This window comes from Mustela nivalis (assembly GCF_964662115.1).
Source record: "Mustela nivalis genome assembly, chromosome: 17".
NCBI classification, from domain to species: domain Eukaryota; kingdom Metazoa; phylum Chordata; class Mammalia; order Carnivora; family Mustelidae; genus Mustela; species Mustela nivalis.
Window position 1 is genome coordinate 32,772,386 of NC_139036.1, and position 21,542 is coordinate 32,793,927.

Consider the following 21,542-nt stretch of genomic DNA (forward strand, 5'->3'; position numbering starts at 1 on the left):
CAGTGTACTTTCTGGCAACTAGGCGAGAACAGTAAGCAACCACTAAATGAAAATAGTTAGTGTTCCTTGTACTCAGGGATAAACAGAGCGCCCCTGTCTTCCCACTTCAATGCTCATATCTGCAGCTGTCAGTGAACATCCTTGAATGCCTTGCTGAACATGGGAGGAGGAAGAGTCTCAGAGCTTTGCTTATTCTCAGGATTCTGCTCCTCCTGCTCTTATTCTGTCCCCATCAGGTTCCAAGGAATCTGAGTGGCCTATCACTATCCTCCCTATTTCTACACTGAAACATCTGTGGCCACTTACTCTCCCCTCTGATAACCAGGACTCAAACTGTGTTCTCATGTTCACCACACCCCGCACTGATAAACTCACTGAACATACACACACTTCAGGGGAAGGAGGAAGAAAGAGTAGGACTAACACAAAGAGAGACAACATGATCTACCCAAGACCTCTCAGCAAGTGAGTAGCGGAGCTGGGATTAGAACTCTGGTCTCCTCTGTGGTGTCTCTCTGCTCTTTCCACTAAGTTATATTTGTTTTTGTTTGAAGGTTTTATTTTAAAGCAGGGTGTTTTAGCCAAGAAAAGTGTGCTGGATAGCTTCTCTTTTCCTGTCTGAGAGGATTCTCCACCCTCTGGGAGGCTGCAAGGCAGCCTCTACAACTGCCCTATCCTTTGGCTTCCCATTGGGTTCAGTTAATAGAGCGCCCTGGCCGGAGGTAAGCCTGCGGAAATAGTGAGATCAGAGTAGTCTCATCTCCACCCCCTCCTTGCTGGGCTGGTGTTTTAGTGATTGTGTGTCTCCACCCAAGGCCTTGGTTCCTGTTCAGTGTCCCTCCTGTGCCTCTCTTGGAGATTAGACAACTCTTTCCTCTCACCTACCTCAGAGCTAGGGATGGTAATGCCTGCTAGCTCTTGTTAGTTCTTGCATGTCTCCCCATCCCCAGTGGATTTCCCTTAACTCCCCAACGTGCTTGTAAATTGTCATTTCATTAAATTTTCCTCCATTGTCCCACCGGTGGGGACCCTCTGCTTCCTCTCAGAACAAGCATTAACACAAAGGCTTGTGAAGAAGTCTCTGTTTATTCCCCTTAGCCATAATGCACCTGTTCCTTGAACACTTCTGCTCTTCTCAAAGTTGCTAATGGGTATATTTCACATCTTGTGAAGGAAGTTTACTGTGTGGGGCTCCTGAGAGACCAGCAGTAGCCATAGAATCCCATTCTCTCCTATCTCAAGCTGTCCTACTGAGTTTCCAGATGGGATATCCACTAACTTCAAGAAGAAAATACCATCCCCATACATAAGGTTCAGGATGGGCATTCATGGATAGGATCTTCACTTCACTGATTACACTTCAGTGTAATGGGAAATTAATGCATTAATAAAAGAAGACCCTTCTGGACCTGTCTTTGGGAAGCTAATGTTAGTCCTGTACCAACATGAGCACTTTATAACCCCTTTATGAGAAGTGGTCCTCGGCACTGGACTGCAAGCCCAGTCTAGCTGTGGCTAGCATGGTGAACTGAACAGTGGAGTCTCCTTCCGGGAGGTTGCTAGGATATGGGATACCCAAGCCCCATCCCACTACCACAGTACACTCTTGGAGGGCCCTAAAAAGTGTTTCCAGTGACCAGCCAGCGGTCTTCGGAAATCTGTGGGAGGTTCCTAGCCTCAGTGATTTCAGTATCTTCACCACACCATCATCCTGTGCCACACCTTTCTCCTCCCCATACTGTGTCTAAGCCACTGAGAAACTGTCAGTGACTGTGTCTCCAAGCAACACAGGCCCCTCCAAGCACAAGGCCTGGGCAATGTAGTTTGCAAGGATCATGACACACTCCTTGAAACAACTCTGCTATAAGACAATCACCTGGTCTAGCCACTCTAGCCCAGATAACTCCAATGTTATTGTTATTCTCTGCAAAACTTTTAACTTCCCAAAGCTTTTCTAAGTTCTCTATTTCCTTAGATCCACCTTGCAAATCTATACTGTTGGCGGGACAACTAATGTTATCCTGTTTTCACAGAGAAATGAGGACACTGAGATTATGAATGAAGTCCTCAGAGCTACTGGCAGGACTGGGATGCAAAGTTAGGTCTTCTTATGTTCCCGGACTTCCCATTCCCCCCTTTCCACTCTATTTCACCCATGATGGTTATATACACAGCCTATCAATGTTCTTATTGAAAGCACTCTGAACACTATTTCAATGGTGTTCTTATTCTAACTAGTTTTATAGGAAATTCCAAATCAATTGTGTCTCCAAAATGTTCATATTCTTCACGTTAAAAAATTCATTTATGAAGCATTTTCCCATTGAGAGTACAAAAATATTGTGGTTATAATTTCAAAGTAGCTCCAAAACCCTAACATAGTAGAGGGAGCAAAACAGCACCGAACCCTGCGTTCTGCTATATCTACCTCCCTCGCCCAGAGCATGAAGCTCTGCACAGCCCCAGTGAGCTTAAGCTTCCCAGAGGGAACTGGAGGTTCTCTAAGATTAAGTTGCCTCCATGCCACAGTCCAGACAGGGGCCCAATGGCAGCCTTTCCAAGGACTAGTTTCTGCTAAGTTGAGTATGGTAAGTGGAAAACTAGCCTACCTGTGTCAGAAAGCCTCCCACTCACAAAGCTGTGCGTAACATGTGTCCCAGCACTAAATGACCAGGAAAGAGAAAAGCCTCCTTACTGTGGATGGTACCCCCTTCTGTGATGGCCCAAGGGGGTTAAATGTTGGCAGAGTTGGCACCTTCTCCAGAGAGGGCCACCAAGTGTGAAGGAGCATGCATGAGCTGCGAGAGCACAGAAGGAGCTTGTTCCTGTCTAGCACCCTTTATTTTTTTCATTTCACAGTATTCACCATTAGGGAGGTGAATCTCACCCAGGCTCCATTCGGTCCCCACGCTCCACACCCCACAGGGGATATCAGCGAATCCTCTCTCCGTATCAATACCAAAATGGGAGAGCAGCTCTTCAATATTCTCTGACCACCAGTGATGGACCCAGTGCTGTCCAAGGCCCCGAAATACAGATAAATGAGGATTGATCTCCACCCTTAAAGAATGTGTTTTCGAGATGGGGCATGAGATAGCAAAACAGAATGAAGAAAAAAGAATTGCTCCCCACCCCACCCTCACCCCCCCACCCCAGCCAAACTTTCCTTCCAAGCTTGTTATCGGGAAACCCACTTTTTCTTTTCTTCTTCTGAGTACCCTGACTGATATGCTTTGAGCAAAGGTAGACATGGATTTGAGTTGGAGAAAAGGAGGCAGTAGGAGCAGACCTAAGGTGAAGAAAATAAATTAATTTCTTGGGGCTAATTCCAAAGGGCAAAGGTGATGGGGAAATGAGAGAGGCAGAGCGGGGCGACTGGAGAACATGGTGCCTGGACAGCAAGCAGCTATGGAAACATCTCCAGAGTGAAGTGGCTGAGGCTGACACAACGGAGAGACATCTACTGTTCACCCTGAAATTGTTGGCACGGCTGCCATGGAAATTCTGTCCACTCCTCCTTCCAGTAACATCTACTCCACACAAACTGCCTCTTGCAAGGGCGGATTTGCAAATACAGAGGAAAGGCCAGCATTTTCTGCCTGGGCTGTGACGGTGCAGAACTCACACACACTGCACAGCCCAAGCAGGAGGCAGACAAACCACAAGCCATAGGATGCGGTCCTATGAGCCCAGTGTGGAAATCCTGGGAGGAGGCCTGTGTGGTCTGGACCTCTACCAGGCGTAGAATCAGAGCTTCAGGAAGACTATTCAAGTTCTTATGGGGAAAGTGACTCTTGTCATATGTGTTGCTTTGAAAAAAATTGAGTGAAATGTTAAAAGTGCTTGAGTAGAGGTTAGGAAACAATATTACAGGATTGGGTGGAGAAAGTAAAGGAACAAGAGATGGAGGATCAAGGTTGAGGGGGCTTTCCAGAGAAGGGAAAATTTAAGCAGTGCTTAAAAAAAGAATAGTGAACATTTCACCAGATTGGGAAGGAAGGAAGAGAGGGAGAAAGGAAGATGGAAGGGTATTCTAGGCCACTATTCTAGGCCTATTCTAGGCCACTATTCAGCCACAGTTTCTCCACCTCAGCACTCCTGACATTTGGGGCATTTTTGGTTTCATTATCATATGGAACAGCTCTATGCATTGTAGGATATTTAGCTGTGTTTCTGGCCTCTACTCACCAAATACCAGCCTTTACTCACCAATACCACCCACCTCCCAGGTGTGACAAACAAGAATGGTCTCCAGATGTTACCCAATATCCCCTGGGGGACAACATGGCATGTTTAGCAGATGAAGTTCCATGAGAGTGAGGCACAGCATCCACAGACATTAATGGGTAAGGTAAGACAAAAATAAGGTTGGTCAGTAATTTGTGGTCAGGTGGCGGAAGGGGGCTCAATGCTTGCAATGGACTTGACATTTTTCTCTATGCCACAGAAATTAAGATGGGACTTTTAAGGATAAATGGCACAGCCCAGTCTCAATTTCAAAAAGACAAGCAGAAGCAACAGAAGTGACTTGGAAGGGCAAAGCCTGGGGTCAGGAAATTCAATTAGACCATTGATATGTCCAGTTAGAAAACAGATACATCTTCTCTGCTTCCTTGTCACTCTGTCTGCAGACGAGTCTGTGACTCTTATCCTAAAGTCTTCGACTTAGGACCAGCCAAACATGCCTGGCCTTGACTGGGCACTAGTAGCTTGTTCTTCTGAAGGCTGAGAACACCTGCAACTCTGCCCCCCTTATTTTAGCAACAATTCTTGAAGCAGCCAGAAGCTTACACCCAGAAGCCCTTTCAACTGTTTGTTGTGTTGTTGCTAACGGAGCTTGAGGTCTAAAAGGGGTTCCCAGGGCGTGTTGACTAGCTATCTGCCACCCAGGGAGCCAGGGACACAGCTTGCGTAGGGCTGCTCAGCTTAAGCACTGTGAACAGAACTGGTGGTTATTTAAAGCCTCCAGCAATAGTATCAGTATCGCTTTGACATTTTTTTTTTTTTTTTTTAAAGACACTTTCAGAGGCCAGGAGTGATGGCTGGCTGATTCTTCCACTTAGCCTTGCTAATTTGGGATTTGGGCTGCACTTAATAAACAGCTGTTGTAACATTTCCAGATTCCTAGGCAAAAATGGGGGTGATTTGGGGAATCTGCTTTTGGCCCATTCAGGATTTGGGTAGTTGAGTTTTCTCCATTGGGACTGAGATCCCGTACAAAGTAGGTTCAGAATTGCTATCATATTTAGGACAAACAAGATGTTCTTGATTATGAAGAATACATGAATTCAACAAATACATATTGAATGCCTACTGTGGTCCAAGCAATGAAGGGAACATTCTGAAACTCCCATCCTGGTAGAGTTCACAAAGACATTCACCTCCCAATATGGTACCCCAAGGAATTCATTCCTTCATTTACTTGTTTAGTTACTTAATAAGCTAAATGTAGGGTACATTCTCTGTGTAGGCACAACAGTCCTAGGTATACAATGAAGAAAGTCTATATTCCCTGACCCAGAGAAATTTATACACTGGCACAAAAGAACTATTATATAATGAGCTATGGAGAGAATAGATCTGTGTCTTAATTATAATAAAAAAGTGCAGAGAGGAAAAGTTCCTAAACTCTCCCTGGGAATCAAGAACAGCTTTCCAGAACATGATTAGCTCACAGAGAGCCCAAACCAAGGCTGTGTTTGTATATCACTATACTTTCAGTGCTTAGTACAATAACTTACACACAGCAGGCATTCAAGTATTTGTTAAATGAATAAATTAATGAGGTGATTATGCTGACATTTGGAGGCTCTGTATGGTCTTGGCACCAAAAAACACAAGATGCCCAACCCAGAGTCCTTCTGAGTCTTCAAGTGGCCATGAGTACCAGCAGGGATACCTTTCAAAATGCCAAGACCCCTAATTTTTCTAATATGCTCACAATACAGTAAGCTGCCAAGATATTCATGTGAGTTCTCGCCTTTGAAATAATTCCTTAAGGCAATGTGTTTCTCATTTTGAGGTAATTACAAGACAAAGGAACATTTTCCTTGATTAGCTTGTCCTTCAGAAATAGAGCATGGAAAGCAAGCATGTAACTTCTCAAAGCTCTGGAAAATATGAGATGGGACTAAAAGGTCTGGGCATTATTCCCTTTGGCGTGGCTCCATTAGAACCCTCAAGGTCCTTTGCAGCAAAACTTTGCTTAAAGTATAAGATACTTCACCTCCTAATTCTTGTTATGGAAAAAGCTCTAATGTAGCAAAACTACTCTGTACTGGCATTAAGAGGGTTCGGGGATTTTTTTCCTTTTAAACACGAGTTAATCTCTCTTCTTCTTTTGACTTCAGCTCCCTTCTCTACCCTGCCTCAATATCACAGTCTCAGTGAGTATCACATGAAATCAGACTGTGAATACTTTGTAGGAAGCCAAATACTGTAGAGATGTTCAACCCAACAAATATTTACTGAGTACTACACTGGACAATTTAAGGAAGAACAGTGACAAGAACTAGACCCCACCATCAATGAACTTATTAGCTATTTGGAAAGATATGCATGAAAAGATACCTATTATACCTGGTAGAGTGGGACATATTATATAATTCTATAAGATCCTTTAAAACACTGAATGAGACTAACGAGAAAATACCCAAATGGATTAATTCAAAATAAGTCATTAGTTTTTCTATTGCTGCAACACAAATTACCACAAATTTAGTAACATAATGGAACATAATGAAGCCTGACAGACATACACTACTATAAGTTAACTTATAAATAAGTTAACGAGTGTTAACTTATTTCATAATTTTTGTAGATCAGAAGTCTGGACACAGTGTAGTTCTGTTCTCCACTCAGGGTCTTAGAGGCTGCAACGGAAGTACCAGCTAGGTTGTGTCTCATCTGGAGCTCATGGTCCTCTAGCTCATGTGGTTGTCAGCAGCATTCAGTTCTTTATCCCTTGCTCATTGTCAACAAAGGTTTCTCTCAACTCTTAAAGGCTTCTCTTAGGTCCTAGAAGTCACTCTCAGGTCCCTGCCACTTGACCCTCTTCATCTTCAAAGCCATCAACAACAATCAAAACACCCCCCTCCCCTATGTCAGATTTCCTTCTTCAAGAAAAACCCAATCTCTTTATAGGGCTTACTGATTAGATCCGTTCCATTAAGAATAATCCCACTTTCTCCTTAAGTGTGCCATATAACATAGTAACAAGAGTGCCATCCCATCATATTCACAATTGCCACTCATGCTCGAGGGGAGGAGATAATACAGGAAGTATACACTGAGGAGGAGGAATTTTGCCTTACACACAGAGAATTCTCACATAGAGCTCCTCATCCAAGTCTCCCAACACCCCAGCAGCAATGCTTTCTGTCACTAGCACTATAGTAGTGTGTGTCTGTCAGGCTTCAAGGGCCTTAACTTTGCTACCCAGCCAAGCCTCTGTCTGTCCTGTCTGGTGGTCTGGTTGTCACTGGGTCATGGGGGTGACCCAGGAGTATACAAGACTCTAATCGTGCCAGATATTTTAGTGCTTTGTCTACATTATCTCATTAGCCTCCCAGCAACGTATATAGTACACATTGTTTGGGTGTTTCTTACAATTAAAATTGTGGTTGAAATTTTATGATTGAAAATTGAGGCTTAGTCCTCCAAACCATATAGCTAGGAAGAAAATAGACAGGATTTAAATCCAACTCTGTCTGTCTTCATGTGCATTCTTTCTCCACTGCACATTAGAAACTTGCCATGACTAAAGCACCAGAGCACCTCATCCATGCCTTCCTCCCCTGATGTTACACACAACCTACAAATACCTCTTTAAGAACACTGCTGGGGGAGGAGGGGGGCCTGGGTGGCTCAGTGGGTTGAGGCCTCTACCTTTGGCTCAGGTAGTGATCCCAGGGTCCGGGGATCGAGCCCCAAGTCAGGCTCTCTGCTCCGCAGGGAGCCTGCGTCCTCCCCTCTCTCTCTCTGCTGGCTCTCTGCCTACTTGTGATCTCTCTCTCTCTCTCTCTCTCTGCCAAATTAATAAAATCTTGGAAAAAAAAATAAAACACTGCTGGGGCACATACATTTCCATAAGAAGATGGGAACTATATGTCCCGGATTTTCAGAGATAGTCCCAATTTCAAAAAGATGGCCCTGATGTCAGCTCGTGCCTTTGACGTTGGTTCTAAACAGTTCTTTACCACATTAAGAATTCAGAGAGCATGACCAGAAAATAGAAGAAAGGTCTCATTTCTCTTTGGAGATTTATAGAATTTATCTTCCAGGAAGATTACTTATATCCCTGCACAGAAAAAGGTCATTAATACTTTCTAATCAGTATGCATAGAATTTCTTGGTTATAGCTACTGAGAGATGAGAGACCCTTCTGCAAGCTGCAAGAACTTCCTATGTTGCTGCTTGGTTCACACACACACACACGAGGATTTGATTGTGATAATTCCTTCCTCGCTTTACTGACAAAATTTTTCTGCTTGTGATTATCTGAGATCTTCAGGAAGTGATATACTTCATAATTGAATAAAGAGTTATTCTCTAGATAACCTAATATCAGTGTGGTTTTTAAATGTGATCTACAGAGGGACATCTAACCTAGTGCTTCCCAACCTTTCCCTCAATCCTTTTCACATCATGACAAGAACAGAAAAGATGTGAGGGCACAATAGGATAATTAGATGAGGCTGCCCACAGCTGGAAGCCATTCTCTTGGGTCTCTGACTACTCTCAGACCATTTTAGGCCCTGACAACGAAAGGAGATGGGATGTCTGCTTACCTATAGCCCATCTGACACCCAGACACAGAAGTTGGGAAGCTCTTCCTGACTCAGTAGAGCAGTTAGTAATAGAGCACTGTCAGGTGTTCCATTTAATAACTATTTGCCGAGTGATCATTATAGGTAAAGCACTGAGTCTAGGAATACAGAGGTGAATCAAAGAACCCCATCTTCAAATGACTCACAGTCTAGTGTATGAAAACATACTCCATAATTAGGACAGAATATCATTCGCATCTTTGTGCAAATCCAATTGATTGACAATGACAACCTGAGGTACTAGTTGAGGATTCCTGAGGCCTCTAGGTGCAGAAGGGGGAAAGTGTGCTCACTTAACCATACTTGCCTTGTGGGGAAACAGCAAAATCAGCATAAGCATGCAAAAGCCACCTTCTTGCCAACCCTGTTCTTTTAATAGCACATAGTGCAGTTAAAAGGCCATTATACGTTCTACTTTCAATTGTGACATATTATTCATACAACTATGTTGTGTTTTTATTATCCTCCCTAGTAATTACCATTGTGTTTAGTAATCAACAGCACTGATTTACGCAAGTTACTTTCAAGTCAATCACTCCAGCACTTAAAAACAATGGCTTTGAATGGAGTTATTTCCTGGGAGAATGTTAAATGTTTCCGAGTTCAGATAGCCAAGGAAAGGCGGCTCCCTGTGTGTAAGGGAAGAGAATGAAAAGTTTTCTGGCAGCTGGACCAAGATAAAGTGTTCAAATAAGTGCCATAGTGGTTTGGGAGTGAATGGGAGTAACTCACTGTTTCCTGCCTAAATTTGTACTGTTGGATACATTCAGCCACCTCACGCAGCATGCTTTTAATTACTGATATAAATCCTGATAGCGTTCTCAAGGGATCAGAAATAACCTTTAGCCATTCTGTCTGGAAACAATAGCAGAACTGCAAAGGAAAGGTAGCCAGTGCAAGTGATTCCAAGGAAACTCCTTTACGTCCCACTTATTGTCTAAGCTTCACACCACTAAGCTAGTTGCCTATAGATCTGGGTTCCAACCCAAGATTTTTATCTTATAAGGGCAGACTCGATGTTTCCGCAGACTAAAAGACCTAAAGCCAGAGGTGGCCCACCCAACCCCTTGTGCCCATGAAAGAAATTCAACAAGTATTGGGTCCTGCCAATTTAAAAGCTTTTCAATGAGGCCCCAACTTTCTTAAGGGGAATGATGAAATGAAGGAACAAATATGTTTGTTTCATGAGCAAAGTCAAACCCACTTTCCCACTGCATTTGACCTGGAGTGGTTGAAATTAATTCTATTGAAAACACTGGTAGAGACTGAGTTTTCTTCCCAAGGGACTGATTCTTCAAAAATAAAAAGAGCCAAAAAAAAAAAAAAAAAAAAAAAGGCAAACCAACTTCAGAGGAAAAAGAGTATGTGGGAAGAAGACCCTGAGCACTACAGTATTTCTTTGGGGCTGATCCTCCTCTGCTTTAGCCAAGACTCATAAAGTTCTTTCACTTTAGGTGGGAAGAACATAGCAAGTTCACCTCCCCCGCCATCTATCATCAGTTCCAGAGAGCCATCTGTTTATGAAAAGAGTTTGTTAACTGGATGTAATTGGATTCTCTTGAGAAACACAGTAACCTCAACTTGGAACTCCCTGTTCACTTATGTAATCTGTGATATGAATTATGATAAACAGAAACTCTACATTGTCAATAGACAAAGATTTGAACTATTTCCCCACCTTTGAAAACAAAATAAAAACATCCCTTTCCTTAGGTGTAGAAATTTACAGGGTACTGATGCCTTCCTTTTTAAACTCCATCACATGTAATCCTCAGTGTGATGCCCACGATAACAATTAAGTAACCCGAAGCTCAATCAGGTTAAATGACTATTCAAGGTCACTCAAAGCTAGGACTTTTACCCAGTTCTTTGTATCCCAAACCTGGAGTTTCTTCCACTATAGCAGAGAAATCTGCTGAAAGGTCTACACTCCTGCCCTCCGTCTCCCTGGGAACACAAGCAATGAATGAAGCTGGTATCACTGTATTTGTTACTTATGCTAAACAAAGTGGAACGCCATCCCTTCCACTCATAATTAAACACAGATTGAAGAGCTGACCGCCATTTAACTGAGAGGAAACACGGATTTGGGTTACAGCTGCAGGGATGTGCAAAGCATGAGGCAGAGAGGTCTGCGCATACTCAGAGTGCTGAGTCCGTGGTGCTTTGAAAGATGGACGGCAATCAAACCCACAGAAAGAGGCATCTCACAGAATGGAACACATTTTTTGCTCTTCAGATCTGGACGACTTACATGGTTACTTCCACAGACATTGGCAGGGGCAATGTAGGTTCTTTCAATTATTAGAGTAATTCTGATACAGAACAGGTAGCCACGCGACTAGGTACAGAACCAGTGGTGTGTCCTCTCTTTTTCTTCGGCTCTGATATCTGGGGTCAATCCAAATACATTTGAGAATGACAGAACCTCGGGGTGCCTGGGTGGCTCAATGGGTTAAGCCTCTGCCTTCAGCTCAGGTCACAGTCTCAGGGTCCTAGGATTGAGCCCCAATCGGGCTCTCTGCTCAGCTGCAGCCTGCTTCCCTCTCTCTCTGCCTACCTCTCTGCCTACTTGTGATCTCTCTCTGTCAAATAAATAAATAAAATCTTTTTAAAAAGAAAGAAAGAAAGAAAGAAAAGAAAAAAGAAAAGAAAAGAATAGAATGACAGAACCTCCAAAGCACCTACGTCACTCAGTTGGTTGAGTGTCAGACTCTTGGTTTCTGCTCAGGTCATGATCTCAGGGTCCTGGGATCAAGCCCTGCGTCAGACTCCACACTCAGCGAAGAGTCTGCTTGAGATTCTCCCTCTCCCTCTCCCACTGCCATCCCCCTGCTCGTGCTCACTCTCTCTCTCTTTCAAATAAATAAATAAAATCGAAAAAAATAATCCAAATTCCCAATCTACTCAGGGGATGCATGACTAATACCTATTCCTCGGAAGAGAAGGATAGAACAGAGGCAGAGCTTACAACCGGCTGGGAAGGTACATCACTTATAAGTCTTTACTTGGGCACAGGTATGTTAGGTTCAGCCCTCTACACCTTGAAGAACTTTCCTCATGAGAGCCCATGTCCCATTCCTACACCTGAGAACCAAGGCCTGGAAAGGACCCAGTGGTAGCAGGACTCTCAGCCTACTGGGAAAGAGCATAAGCAGTAATGAGTCCCCCTTGACCCCAGGCTTGGTAGGGACAAACCCAAATGACCTACTTGTATCTCTGATACTTTGCCTGGGGAAGCCTAAGATTTATCTCTTCCCCAGTGATAACATATGCAGGAACCAAGCCCTAGATCCAAATATCAAACCATCTCTTCCCATAACTTCAAATATTACCTAGATGTTCACAACTCCAAAACCTTTATCTTCAATTTGTTCTCTGTATTTAAAAGACTGTGTTGTTTTGGTTGTTGTTTCTTTTGTTTGCTCATTTGTTTTGTTTCTTGTTTTCCACATGAGTGAAATCATATGGTATTTGTCATTCTCCATCTGAACAGCATTATACCCTCTAGGTCCAGCCATGCTGTAGCAAATGCAAAAATCTCATCCTTTTTTATGGCTGAGTAATATTCCATAATTTATATGTATACAATATCTTCTTTATCCATTCATCTATCAATGGACACTTAGGTTGATTCATATCTTGTTTGTTCCAAATAATGCTTCAGTAAACATAGGGGTAAATATAGCTTTTCAAATTAGTGTTTTTGTTTTCCTTGAGTAAATACCCAGTAGTGGAATTACTGGATCACATGCTATTTCTGTTTTTAATTTTTTGAGAACCTCCATACTGTTTTCTGCAGTGGCTGCACCAGTTTGCATCCCTGCCAAGAGGGTAGAAGGGTTCTTTTTTCTCCACATCTTTGCTAACATTTGTTATTTCTTGTCTTTTTGATTCCTGCCATTCTGTCAGGTTTATGGTGATACCATTATATCATACACCGGAAATTAACAAAACACAGTACGTTAATTGTACATCATAAAAACAACATCACAACTACAACTAAAACCTTTATCTTCATTTCAGATCCACCTATAGTGTTCTCAATGAGGGGTCAGCAAACTTTTTACATAAAAAGTCACACAAATTCTCTATCGCACGGTCATTTCTTTCTTTCTTTTTTTTTTAAACATAAAAATATAACAGGCATTCTTAAAAATGGCATTTGGCCCTCAGGCCACAGTTGGCTCACTGCTGCTCCAGACCTCTCTCTAGTCCATGCCCTACCCTTCCCTCCTATCCCTAGTTCTCTTACTTCTGCCACCTACCACATCTTTTATTTTCCTCAATAACAGCAAATCTTCAAATATGAGAAAAGCAGGATGTTTAGGGATGCCAAATATTATGCACAGGCATGCTAAATAGAAGAGGGTGGTATTATTAGTTTATTAGTTATCTATTCCTCCAAAGCAAACTATCTAAAAATTTGTGACTTAAGAACAGACATTTATCATCATCATCCCCGTGGGTCAAGGATGGGTCACTGGCTTGGTAGTTCTGGCTCAGAGTCTCCCAGGAGATTCCTGTCAAAATACTGAGCAGTTTGACAGATCCTACAATTTATGTGAAAAATGTAAAACGTCTAGACTAGACAAAACAATTTGGGGAGAAAAAAAAAAGCAAGGTTGTAGGAACTTCATGTCCCAATTTCAAAGCATATTATAAAGCTATAGTTATCAAGATCAGTGTGGCACCATGCCAGAAATAAGTACTGAGATTTACAGTCAATTGATCCTTAAAAAGGTACAGGGCAATTCTTTGGGAAAAAGCCAGGTTTGTTCAAGAAGCAATTTTTTTTTAAAGATTTTTATTTATTTATTTGACAGACAGAGATCACAAGTAAGCAGAGAGGCAAACAGAGAGAGAGGAAGGGAAGCAGGCTCCCTGCTGAGGAGAGAGCCGGATCCCAGGACCCTGGGATCATGACCCAAGCCAAAGGCAGAGGCTTTAACCCACTGAGCCACCCAGGAGCCCCTCAAGAATCGATGTTAAGAAAATTGAACTCAGACCCTCACCTCACAAAATACACAAATGTTAACTCAAAACAGATCATATACTTGAACTTAAGAACTAAAACACAACACAGTTAGAGGAAAATATAGGAAGAAATCTTCAAGACCTCAGGTTAAGCAAAGATTTTTATAGATATGATACTCGACTCTCAAAAGGGGAGAAAGATAAACTGTACCTCATCAAAATGGTCCAAACTTTGGTCCTTCAAAAGATGATGAAAAGCTAAGCAACAGCCTGAGGGAAAATATTTACAAAATACTCATCTGATAAAGGACTTAAGAATTTTTTTAAAAAGCACCAAGAATTTAAAAAGAACACATAGAACTCAAGAAGACAAACAGCCCAATAATAAAATCAATCAAAAGATATGAATAGACATTTCACAAAAAAAGATACACAGGCGGCCAATAAGCACAAGAATAGATACTCAACATCACTCGTTAGAGAAATGCAAATTAAAGCCACGATAGGATGGCATCTCACACCCCCTGAAATATGTGGAGGAAAAGGAACACCCATCTTGCTGGTGGCAATGTGAAATGGAGCAGCCACTGAGGAAAAGTTTGGAGGTTCTTCAAAAAGATGAACAGAGTCATCATACTTAATTCCATAGCTAAGTGTGTAACTGAGAACTAAAAACACGTATGCACAGAGACTTACATGTGACTATTCATAGCGTCTTTATTCACAACAGCCCCAAACTGGAAACAACCCAAACATCCATCAGCTAATAAAACGAGCTGTGATACCCATATCACAGAAGGCTATTCAGCAAAGAAAAGGAACAAACTGTGAATTCAGGCTACAACACAGATGAACCTCAAAAACATTATGCTAAATGAAAAACCAGACACAAGGGACCACATACTAAGAGTCCATTTCCACAGAATGTCCAAAAAAGGCAAATTAATAGAGTCAGGAAGTAGATTAATAGTTGTCCAGATCTGGAAGTAGGAAAGAGGGTTAATTATAAATGAACATGAGGGATGTTATTGGGGAGATATAAATGCTCCTAAATTGATCAGTGTTGATGATTACATCACCAAGTTACTAAAAGTCAATGAAATGTACACCTGAAATGGTTCAGTATTCTGATAGCAAAACTATACTCCAGGGATGTTATAATTGAGCAAGGCTTCAGTCGTTACAAAGTTCAAATGAAACTGGAGGGTTCACTTTCAAGGAGGCTTGTTCACATGTCTGGAAACTGGTGCTGGGTTTTGTGAGCAGCCTTTGTTCCTCTGCACCAAAGCTTCTTCAAAAGGTTGCTTGAGCATCACTTACAATAACCAAGACATGGAAACAACCTGTGTCCACCAATGGATGCATGGATAAAGAAGTTGTGGGACAGACACACAATGAAATATTATTCAGCCACAAAAAAATGAGGAAATTCTACCATTTTCAACAACTTGGAGGGAACTTAAAGGTATTATGCTAAATGAAATAGATCAGACAAAAAGAAATGCTTTTTGTCTTTTTATGTGGAATCTCAAAACTTAGAGGAAAAGAGATCGGGGGCGCCTGGGTGGCTCAGTGGGTTAAAGCCTCTCCTTCAGCTCAGGTCATGATCCCAGGGTCCTGGAATTGAGCCCCACATCAGGCTCTCTGCTCAGCAGGGAGCCTGCTTTCCCTTCTCTCTCTGCCTGCCTCTCTGCCTACTTGTGCTCTCTCTCTTTCTGTCAAATAAATAAATAAAATCTTCAAAAGAAAAAAGGAAAAAGGGATCAGACTTGTGGTTACCAGGAGTGGAGCACAGGGGCAGGGGGAAATAGAAAAAAAGTGGCCAAAAGGTACAAACTTCCTATTATAAGATAAATAAGTAGTAGACATGTGATATACAACACAATGATTGTAACTAGCATTGTGTATGATATATACGAAATTTAAGAGAGTGAATCCTACGAGCTTTCATCACAAGAAGTTTTTTTCTCTTCTCCTTTCTCTCCTTTTTATCATATCTGTAATGATAAGATAGACAGTAGCTGAACCCATTATAATAATCACAACATATATAAACTGAACCATCATGCTGTGTGCCTTAAATTTATGCTGTGACGTATGTCAATTTTCTCAGTAAATAATAAATATTATAATCGCTCTTTATAGCCTTTTACCAAAAGCAGCAAACAGAATCCAGGCAGCACCTTCAACACATAGCCTGTAACCTCCTTAGCTGGATGAGCCAGCTCCTACATTATGTTCTCTACTTTTCACATTAACACAAGTGACAGTGTGGCTAAGCCTTCGGCCACTAAAGAGCAAGCACGCCTTTCCTCCAATAGAATCTTCATTTTCTTTCCCTCCTCAGGCCAGCCACCTTGAGGACCATCGGGCTTCTGTTAACAGTGTCTTCAGAGCTCATGAGGCTTTCCCCCAAACACTCTTTTTTTTTTTTTTTAAGATTTATTTATTTGACAGAGAGAAATCACAAGTAGACAGAGAGGCAGCCAGAGAGAGAGAGAGAGGGAAGCAAGCTCCCTGCTGAGCAGAGAGCCCAATGCGGGACTCGATCCCAGGACCCTGAGATCATGACCTGAGCCGAAGGCAGCGGCTTAATCCACTGAGCCACCCAGGTGCCCCTCCCCCAAACACTCTTTAAGGCCCTCCCAGCTTCCATTTGCCACTCTGATGTTTTAGCTTTTTTTGGTAGCACCCTATTTTTAAGAATCAATTCTGCATTGGTTATCTACAATAGCATAACAAAATTACTCAAAAACTTGGGTGGGTGGGAACAACCAAGAAACATTCTCTCACAGTTCTAGCAGCCGGGAATCTGCAAAGGGCCTAACTGGTTAGTTCTGACTCAGGAGCTCTCATGAGGTTGTGGTCAAGATGTCAGCAGGAGGGCACCTGGGTGGCTCAGTGGGTTAAGCCGCTGCCTTCGGCTCAGGTCATGATCTCAGGGTCCTGGGATCGAGTCCCACATCGGGGTCTCTGCTCAGCAGGGAGCCTGCTTCCTCCTCTCTCTCTGCCTACTTGTAATCTCTCTCTGTCAAATAAATAAATAAAATCTTAAAAAAAAAAAAAAAGATGTCAGCAGGAGTGAGCCATCCAAAGGCTTGCCCTGAACTGAGAATCCATTTCCAAAGGGATTCATTCAAGGAGCAGCACATTGGTGATGGCTTGGTTCCTCCCGGCCTTGGCCTCTCCCTGGGGCTGCTTGAGAGTCCTCATGACAAACCACCTAGCGCTCCCAGGAGTGAGCTAAGACATACAGAGAAAGCCAGGCAGAAGCTGTCCTTTTTATGACCTATCTTAGATGTTCAGAAGTCACAGAGAATCACTTCTGCCAAATTCTACTTATTACATAGGTGATTGGATGGATTTCCGCTTTAAAGGGAGAAATGCCAAATTTACAGACATACAGTAAAACCATCATGGTGGTCAAACTAAGAAATACAGAATTTACAAAAATAAGACCCAGTGGGACTAATTTTCTTGACGGACCCACAAACTTACCCTGAGTGCATTTGCCACAATTACATCCCAGTGTATTCTGATCAACGACAGCACCGCTGAAATGAGCACAGAGCCTCCTCCCAGCTCCCAGGCAAAGGACGATGGTTAAAAAAAACACAACACTCTTTTTCTGTGTGTTACTTAAAAGCAAATCTACTTGTTCTAGACTATTTTGTGGTATCATCTGTAGAAATAATAAAAACTAAATGTTTTTAAAGTGAGTAACCACAGTGCTCGTGGTCACTGTTAAAGAGGTTTAAGACAAACTAGATGATTTATTCACTTGTGTACCTACCGTCTGTTCCCTGCTAGAATGTAAGCTTCACAAAGTCAGGCATATTTGTTGAATCACAGTGAAGAGGACTGTGATAAAGACTCAAGAATGCATGTCAAGCCCTCACAGTTGACCCTGGGCGTTGCCTAACTACAGGTATAATTGAGTTCACCTACAGCCAGTATGAGTATCTGGAAGATTTGACCTTTTGCATGGACCAGGGGTACATTTTTGAAAACTTTTGAGTAAAGTTGATTATAAGATTTGGGGAAAAAATAAAAAATAAATAAAGTGAATAAACTAGAACAGGGTCCACTGGCCCCATTTCCAGTAACAAGACTCTATACTACCCATTCCTTCCCCACTCCACGATTCTCTCCCCCCAGGATCCCACATAAACCTTTCCCCCCTGAATTAATTCATAAAAATAGACCTCTTTTTTTTTTTTTAAGATTTTATTTATTTGACACAGAGAGAGAGAGATCACAAGCAGGCAGAGAGGCAGGCAGAGAGAGAGAGAGAGAGGGAAGCAGGCTCCCTGCCAAGCAGAGAGCCTGATGCGGGGCTCGATCCCATGACCCTGAGATCATGACCAGGTGCCCCCATAAAAATAGACCTTTTGAGCAAGCCTGCCCCACCAAGTAATCTATATGCCTGAACATCTCTGCATAGAATTAGTTAATATAAATTGACTGTGTATACTAAATACTGGGTACTTCACATGTATTACCTCATATTATTGCACAACAACCCCAGTTATTTTCGGTGTCATTTCATGAGAGGACTGAGGCTCACGTATTAAATAGTTGGCCGAGATCACATGGCTAGTAAGCGCCACAACTGGATCTTGAACCACAGAAGTCTATGTAAAGATTCATGCATTGATGTCGGGGCACCTGGTTGGCTCAGTGGGTTAAGCCTCTGCTTTCGGCTCAGGTCATGATCTCAGGGTCCTGGGATCGAGCCCCGCATCGGGCTCTCTGCTCAGCAGGGAACCTGCTTCCCACCTCACCCCCCACTGCCTGCCTCTATGCCTACTCGTGATCTCTGTCAAATAAATAAATTAAATCTTAAAAAAAAAAAGAGAGAGAGAGAGAGAGAGACTCATGCATTGATGTTTCTACACTATTCTGAATACCAATGGAGGAGCAGCATGGTTTATGCTAAAACTAAATCCCTGTGACTGGGTCAAGGACAGAGTGATCCTGGTTTGGACAGTTGTTCATCTACCATGTTGAAGGATACAATAAACTTATTAATCAGGAGAAAGAGCCAAAGTATAATTGTCATGACATCATGACCTCATCATAAGCACCATGAGACTCCCAAGGAAATATTAGATTTGGGGGGACATGGGAAAAATGGAGACATGACCAACTTCACAAAATAAGGGAGGGTTAAGGATGGACTTTATTTTTTTAAGATTTTATTTATTTATTTGGGGGGGGGGAGGAGGAGGAGAGGGAGAGAATCTCAACCAAATTCCCCACTGAGCACAGAGCCTGATGATGCTGGGAGGGGGTGGGGGTTAGAGCCCTATCTCAGGACCATGAGATCAAGATTTGAGGCAAAACCAAGAGTCAGATGCTCAAATGACTGAGCCACCCAAGTAGCCCAAGAATGGACTTTAAAGAGAAAAGGAAAATTTTGTAGAAATTGAAAATTAGAAAAAAAGAAAAAATTGAAAATCAGGTAATAGTATATACCAAGAGCTGACAAACTATGGTCTACATGCCAAGTACAGCCCACCATATGATTTTTGAAAATAAAATTGTATTGAAGCATGATAGTGTCCACTGCCTATAGCTGCTTTTACACTATTACAGTAGAGTTTACTAGCTGCACAGCCTGCAAGTCTAAAATATTGATCATCTGGCTCTTTAAGAAAACTTTGCCAACCCCAGGACATACTCATTGGAGGCAGTTTATAGGTATCCTGCTGCCATGTCTGGTGAGAACAACAGGACACACGTGCATCAGGCAAGAAAATGCCAGAGAAGACAGAAGGTAAGTGACTCCTTAATCTTTATAGGAAATAATGAATGTGCCAAAGGAAGGAAATGAGAAAACAGATGATACTCTGATCAAGAGAAGAATAGCTCAAATGAGCCATGACAAGCTTTGTAGATCAATCAGATGAGTGTTGCCAGACGGGCTGCTGAGATGTGTACCTAGGTAGTCTCTGTATTATTTAGGGTTGGGAAGTATATGGCTCAATGGAGACAGAGCACTCTTGCCTACCCACCCCACCATGCACTGCCTATTCCCACGCCATGCCTGTCCTGGCTGGCTCTGCTAATTCATTTGCACAACACAGTGATTCTCAACCTTTCTTCTTAGCTCTTCTTCTCCCAGGAGCTCCAATAAACACTTTCTTCTAATCGCTTCTCCCCACAAAATTCTATTACTATAGAAATACTGTATAGCTATTTAAGTACTATATGTGTACCCATACTTTACATATGCAAAAGTAAGTTTTTTTGTTTTTTGGGGGTTTTTTTGCCCCTGCTCTCCAACTAATGCTCACCCCTTTGGAAAAGATATCTCCCCTGTGAAGAATGCATGTGAGACTTTGCTACTCCAAGTATGATCAACCATCCCTCTCTATCAATGGATCCATCAGCAGCATCAGCACCACCTGGGTGCTTCTGAGAAATGCAGAATCTAAGGCCCCACCCCAGACCAGCTGAATTATACTGTGCATTATAACAAGACTCCCCAGGAGGTTCACAGGTACATTAAAGTTGGAGAAGCACTGACCTAAGAATGAGTGCGCACAGTGACCGGCTACTCATAACCTTTGAACGCAGCCCATTGTACCTCCAAACAGCCATGACTGAGAAATCGTTCTCCATGATGTAGAGCGCAAACTGGTCTTTTTAGAAGTCTACCTACAGCTCCTAATTCTTCCCCAGGTGCCCAGCAAAATAATATTAATTCCCTCAGTAGTTTCTAAACTACAAGGCTTTGAGTTTCTTATTATTTTCAATTTCTCTTTTCTAATTTGCTTTGGTTGATACTAATACTGTAACAAATGATAACTTTTATCATTTACTGGAAGCTTGCTATGTCTTGGCACACTATCTAATACCCACACAAGCCTAAAGCACGTATTATTATCCCATCCTATAAATAAGGAAACTAAGTTTCTCAGAAGTTGAGTGATATTCCTTAGTCACACAATAGTAAGTAGCTGGGACCAAATTCAAAACCAGACCTGCCAAGTACCAAAGCCAACATACTTTCCATTACTCTACTGTATCAATTTGAAGACTATGACAAAGACTTGAGTCCCTTTTTCCCAAGGGATTGGTTTATGAGAGTTTTAGCTTACAATGTGGCTATTTAGGTTCAGCAAGGGAATTCCATCATCATCAGGTTGGCCCTGTCTCTCAAAGGGCCTAACCAAATCTCACTGATCCTCACTAAAAAAAGAGACTTTTGAGTTCATGGTGATATAGAACACCCTTTAATCATAATTCTGCCAGCCCTTCATTTTACTGATGAGAAAACTGAGGTCAGAAAGTAGAAGTGATTTGATCAAGGTCTCACAGCTAATTAACAACAGAATCTAGGCTAGACTCTACATGAGCTAACACCTAGTCCAGATTGCCTGCTTCCACCCCACTACATGCTATAGCCTACTTCATTCTCTAGGAAAAAGGAAGTCTGTAAAAAAAAAAAAAAAAGGTCCAAACTAAGAGTATACTAGTAGTACATAACAAGTAAAAATAGTCTATATGCAGGAGCACCTGTGTGGCTCAGTCATTAAGTGTCTGCCTTCCACTCAGGTCATGATCCCAGGGTCCTACAATCAAGCCCTGCATGGCTCCCTGCTTGGCGGGGAGCCTGCTTCTCCCTCTCCCTGTGTCTGATGTTCCCCCTACTTGTGCTCACTCTCTCTGTCGAAGAAATAAATAAAATCTTTAAAAAAATATTTTATATATATATATAAAATAAAAAAT

The 21,542-nt window shown here is 42.2% G+C and overlaps 1 long non-coding RNA gene across 1 annotated transcript in view; it reads right to left on the minus strand.

Annotated features, from left to right (window-relative positions):
• The window catches only part of LOC309851883, a 111,323-nt gene that overhangs the window by 52,152 nt on the left and 37,629 nt on the right, over nucleotides 1-21,542 (minus strand). The gene's annotated exons all lie outside the window — the stretch shown is intronic.